Source organism: Neomonachus schauinslandi, chromosome 1 (genome assembly GCF_002201575.2).
Source record: "Neomonachus schauinslandi chromosome 1, ASM220157v2, whole genome shotgun sequence".
Lineage (NCBI taxonomy): Eukaryota > Metazoa > Chordata > Mammalia > Carnivora > Phocidae > Neomonachus > Neomonachus schauinslandi.
In genome coordinates, this window is record NC_058403.1 from 158,209,018 (window position 1) to 158,214,959 (window position 5,942).

Genomic DNA, 5,942 nt, shown 5'->3' on the forward strand with positions numbered 1-5,942 from the left:
GGAGAGAATCTCAAGCAGACCCTGTGCTGAGCAGGGAACCCGAGGTGGGGCTCAATCTGCTTGTGCTCGCTCCCTCACTTGTGCTCTCTCTCTCAAATAAATAAATCTTTTAAAAAAATAAAAATCTAGCTGGGCAAACAGTATCAGGTTTTAATACCTGAGGATATTCTCCGGGCTCAAGCTGACTTCCCAGGAGCCATCCTTTTTTCTTTCTTTCATTATTTTTTTTTAAGATTTTTATTTATTTGACAGAATGAGCACAAGCAGGGGGAGCAGCAGAGGGAGAGGGAGAAGCAGACTCCCTGCTGAGCAGGGAGCCCAATATGGGGCTCGATCCCGGGACCCTGGGGTCAGTACCCAAGCCAAAGGCAGATGCTTAACCGACTGAGCCACCCAGGCACCCCAGCCCTCCCTTTTTCATGAAGGGTAGCACTTGTTTATAGACGAGTAGTTTTTTGTGTTTTTTTTCCAAAGACTTTGTCAGAGAGAGAGAGCACGTGTGCACAAGCAGGGGGAGCTGCAGGCAGAGGGAGAAGCAGGCTTCTGGACTCCATCCCAGGACCCTTGAGATCGTGACCTGAGCGGAAGGCAGACGCTTAATCGACTCAGCCACCCAGGTGTCCCAATATAGCTGAGTAGTTTTATCAGCTTGTTTCCTGCTTATAAATTTTGGGAATGTGACAGCCTTCTTTCATTTTGTTCTTTTTCTGTCCTTCAGAGTCCAAGCTGGCAGTCTTCCTGCTGGTGTAAAATTCTCTACCTTGTGGGTCTTCTGTATTTGTCATGGGAATTCACTTCATTAGACAAGAGGCTCCTCCACAGAACTTTCCTGGATAATTCTATCTCTGTCCTGGGTTCTGCTGCACTGGTTGAAAGGATTCATGAGTCACACACCTAATCTCTTACCCTAGCTCCGTGGATGAATATTCTGATCTTTTGATCGTTCTGAGGCATTAGAAAAAGGTGGTTCAACCACACCCTTAGCTTTTTCTCCAGAGCACATCCCAGTGAATCTCCTAATTTTAGCATCTTTTTGCAGTGTGCATAGGCTAAGATTTTCTCAAATCATCAAGTTCAGGTTCTGTTTTAACAGTACTTCCCTAGGTTATCTCTTTGCTCTTGCATTTTACTATAAGCATCAAAAAGAAACCAAAAAACCCCCTGAGCTAAATATCTAAGTTTGTTGTATACAAATTCCATCTTCCACATAGGTGTAGGATACAACTCAGCTACGTTTCTACCATATAAGGACTCTCCTTTCTTCCAGTTTCTGGGAACATTCCCCAATTCCTTCTGAGCCCTCACCAGCAGTGCCTTCAATGTCCATGTTTCTATTTATGTATTCTCTAAGATACAGATTTTCTCTGTTGAGATCTTCACTTCTTTCTGAGTCCTCACTAGCAGAGTTGTTAATATCCACGTTTGTACTAAGGATTTGTAGAAGGCATTCTAGGTTTTTTCTATCATCCTCATAATTCTTCTAGCCTCTGTCCATTGCCCTGTTCCAGAACCACTTCTACATTTTAACATGTACTGATCTAACATTAGGATGTTTCACTTGCATTTTTTTTTTTTAAGTAGGCGCCACACCCAGCATGGAGCCCAATGCGGGGCTTGAACTCATGACCCTGAGATCAAGTGCTGGATGCTTAACTGACTCAGCCACCCAGGCGCCCCAGGGTTTTTCAACCGTATTGACAGTTACTATACAGGAATGTGGGTTCAGTGTTGCCTCATATCAGGATTTCTGTGTGACATTTTCCAGTTCTTATTTTTTTAAGATTTTATTTATTTTATTTGACAGAGAGAGAGAGCCAGAGAGCACAAGCGGGGGGAATGGCAGAGGGAGAGGGATAAGCAGGCTCTGCACTGAGCAGGGAGCTCAACGCAGGGCTCGATCCTAGGACCCTGGGATCATGACCTGAGCCAGAGGCACACGCCCAACCATCTGAGCCACCCAGGTGCCCCCAGATTTTCCAGTTCTTAAAACAGGATAGAAGTCAAAGCAACCATGTAGGCCAAATTCAGCCTGCTGGTCAGATTACAGTTGTTATGTAGATTAGTAATGTGATCTAATGATAGGTCACAATTGTGGATTCGTAGATAAATAAGATATATATGATTGATACTGGAATGTAAGTACAGAAAATCTTAGCACTACAAAAGGCTATTCAAATTTACATGGTGGCTAAGAAACAGCTTAAGTTGGGGCTGTTGGCATACAAGAAAAGAGAGTGCAGCACTATTGTCTCTGTTGCTTTACTCATTTGGCTATCAAATCTCAGGAGCCAGGGCGCCTGGGTGGCTCAGTCGGTAAGCGTCTGCCTTCGGCTCAGGTCATGATCCCAGAGTCCTGGGATCGAGCCCTGCATCGGGCTCCCTGCTCAGCGGGGAGCCTGCTTCTCCCTCTCCCACTCCCCCTGCTTGTGTTTCCTATCTCGCTGTGTCTCTGTCAAATAAGTAAATAAAATCTTTAAAAAAAAAAAAAAAATCTCAGGAGCCAGACCCATGGGGTGGAGATAAAAAAAAACAAGATAGGGGGGCGCCTGGGTGGCTCAGTTGTGTGATCCCGTGGTCCTGGGATCGAGTCCCGCATCGGGCTTCCTGCTTGGCAGGAAGCCTGCTTCTCCCTCTCCCACTCCCCCTGCTTGTATTCCCTCTCTCTCTGTGTCTCTCTCTGTGAAAAAAATAAATAAAATCTTAAAAAAGAAAAAAAGATAGGATTCCAGGGGGGCAAGGCCTGGAAATCTTAAATTTGGTGATTTAAAAGCCAACAGAGGAACGCCTGGGTGCCTCAGTTGGTTAAGTGTCTGCCTTCGGCTCAGGTCATGATCTCAGGGTCCTAGGACTGAGTCCTGCATCAGGCTCCCTGCTCAGCGGGGAGCCTGCTTCTCCCTTAACCGCTGCCCCTCCCCCTGCTTGTTCTCTCTCACACACAAATAAATAAATAAAATCCTAGGGGGGGAAAAAAATTAAGGCCAACAGAGCTTTTACAAAGCCCCTGAACCCGGCCCAGCTGACTACATAGGCTTGGGTAAGGCCACATAATAGATGTGACTGCAGATCATGGGTTTTTGGTTTTGAAATAATTGAGAACTTTACATAGATCTGTTCTGAGCACCTTAATATATAGTTGCCTCTTTTAACAACAGCTCTGTAAAGCAAATGTCCCAATTTCATGAATGAGGAAAAATGAAAATAGGTAAATACTGTTATGACAATTTCACAGACTAGAAATTAAACACAGAGGTTAAGTCATCTAAGGCTGTCTAAATTGTCTCAAATAAGAAGGAGGCATAAACAGGGGGACTAGTTGGGTCGCAGAATGGAGGAAGGGTGCTGCCAGCCCAAGAAACAATATGGGCAAAGACAGGATCAGTGTGCACAGAGAAAGGAAGGACCTTAGCAGACTGTGGCAAGATGAATGGTATAATCAGGATGCTCTTAGTTTTAAGTACTGGTAAGTCTGACTCTTACTGGTTTCAACACTGAAGAGAGTTTATTGGTCTATATAACTGAAGACCGAGCCGAGGGCTTGAGGCAAGGCCTCATTCAGCAACTCATTGATGTCACCAAATACTGAGTCTTGTCTTGGAGTCCTAAAGTGGCTGACAGTGGCTTCTGGTATTACATTGGTTCTGACATCCTCCCAGCATTTTAAGTCAAGTCCGGAGACTCACTCTTGGTCAGCCTGGGTCTTAAGCCCATCAATCAATATTTGTAGGGATATGGCATGGATTGTTTAGCTTAACCTAGCTTTCTTACTCTGTTCTTAAAGCTGGGCATGTAGTTCTCTTCCCCCCCGAAACGTGGACTTCAGCTAAGTGGGTAGGGAGAACAAATGCTGGAAGGACAATCAATATAGGTAATGCCTCGTGAATCCTGTTTTTTTTTTTTTTTAAAGATTTTATTTATTTGAGAGAGAATGAGAGAGAGCACATGAGAGGGGGGAGGGTCAGAGGGAGAGGCAGACTCCCCGCCGAGCAGGGAGCCCGATGCGGGACTCGATCCCGGGACTCCAGGATCATGACCTGAGCCGAAGGCAGTCGCTCAGCCGACTGAGCCACCCAGGCGCCCTGAATCCTGTTTTATATGACCTCTGCATCCTAGAGTCAGGAATTTAATGGATAAAGAAACAGAAGTTTGAGAAACTTCTGTCTCAGAAAAACTCATTTGAGTGAGGAATGACCTTGCTTGTTTGGTACCAACAAGCTTGGTTATGTGTTATTTATGGTAAAGGTTAATAAAGTTAATAAAAGACCCCCAAATGCAGCAGCTTAAACAAGACTATGTTTATTTCCCTCTCATTTTACAGAGCTAGATGTTCCAGAGCTGGGAGATGACTCTGGCATCCTCACAATTTTTCCATTTCTGAGTTCAAGGTGGCTGTTGCCATAAGTCACCTCTCAGTGGGGAAGGAAAAGGGCAAGGGGAAAGGCCCGTCCATACTTTTCATGGCAATGCCTAAGTGGCACACATTCCTTCCATTCAATTCCCATTGGCTGTTATATAATCACAAACCCACAACTATCTGCCAGAAACGTGGGAAGATGGAGTCTAGTTGGGTGGCCATATGCCCACCTAAAACTTTTAAGGAGACAACTTGTCCTTTAAAAAAAAAAAAAAAAAGATTTTATTTATTTGACAGAGAGACACAGCGAGAGAGGGAACACAAGCAGGGGGAGTAGGAGTGGGAGAGGGAGAAGCAGGCTTCCCGCCGAGCAGGGAGCCCGATGCGGGTCTCGACCCCAGGACCCTGGGATCATGACCTGAGCTGAAGGCAGACGCGTAATGACTGAGCCACCCAGGCGCCCCGAGACAACTTGTCCTTATCATGGTTCAGGCATGAGATCCTGGTGTCTATTCTTTTAAGTACTTGTCTGTCCTGTCAGATCCTGAACCGCGTCAGCTGCTTTCCCTGCTGGCTTGTGCCTCCGGGCTGGAGCTGAAGTGCCCTCCATTGGTTAGGTCTTCTGGCAGAGCACCATGCTTGAAAAAGGACAGCTGCTTTACTGGCTTAATTTGCTACCGTCCTTCACCTGAACTGCCCACCACAGCTCTGGACACCATGAGGGAGTAGCCACCAGAACCATACCCACCTATCAAGTGGCCTCTCCCGTGCTCCTGGGTCCTTGTCTAAGGATCTTCTGATCCCAGCAGTATGCTCATCACACACTGATTGACCGCATCTCTCTGAGTAGTGACACACATACGTAACCTCTCTAACCAACCTCCTCCTCCGAGTAAGTAGCTTTTTCTTCCCTGGGCCTTACATTTCTTATTTTAAAAGAGGGTGACTTCAATTACTGGTCCAGCTCTGATGAGCCCGGCGATTCCAGAAGAGCTCGAAAAAACTGAGGCCCCACGCAAATGACAGGGAAACGCGAAGGAATTTACGAAGCCCGGCCAGCTCGAACTCCTGGAGAGCACTTGCTCTGCTCCGCCCGAAGAGGCGTTTCAGCGCCGCGAGCTGGAGTCTGCGCCTTCCGCTTCTGGAGCTGCCTGGCCTCTTTTGCGCAGGCTGGGTTCAGCTGCCCCAGTCCATTGGGAGGATTTAGTTCGTTCAGAGGCATGAGGACGAGCGACTTCCACAAGGGCATGTTTGCCCTCACCAGGAGAAGCAAAAAGGGGGACGGAGGGATGCCACCTACAGTACCAACCATGACCCCAAACAGTTTAGACTCAACCACATCTAGCCTCGCCCGCTTCCGCAGTACCAATAATTAACACGAGAAAAATTTGCACTCATTATCGCGAGAGCAAAACCAGGGGCTGAGACCAAAAAACGTGTCTCATTGCGCAAGCGCAATTTTGCCAACGCCCCCATTCTTCGTACGCGTGTATTGGTGCAACGTCCCGGCGCCTACGAAAGGCCAGCCTTACGCGAGCGCGCTTGCGTTTCCTCCTCCCCTTGTCAATTCTCATTTCACTTCCGGCTCCCA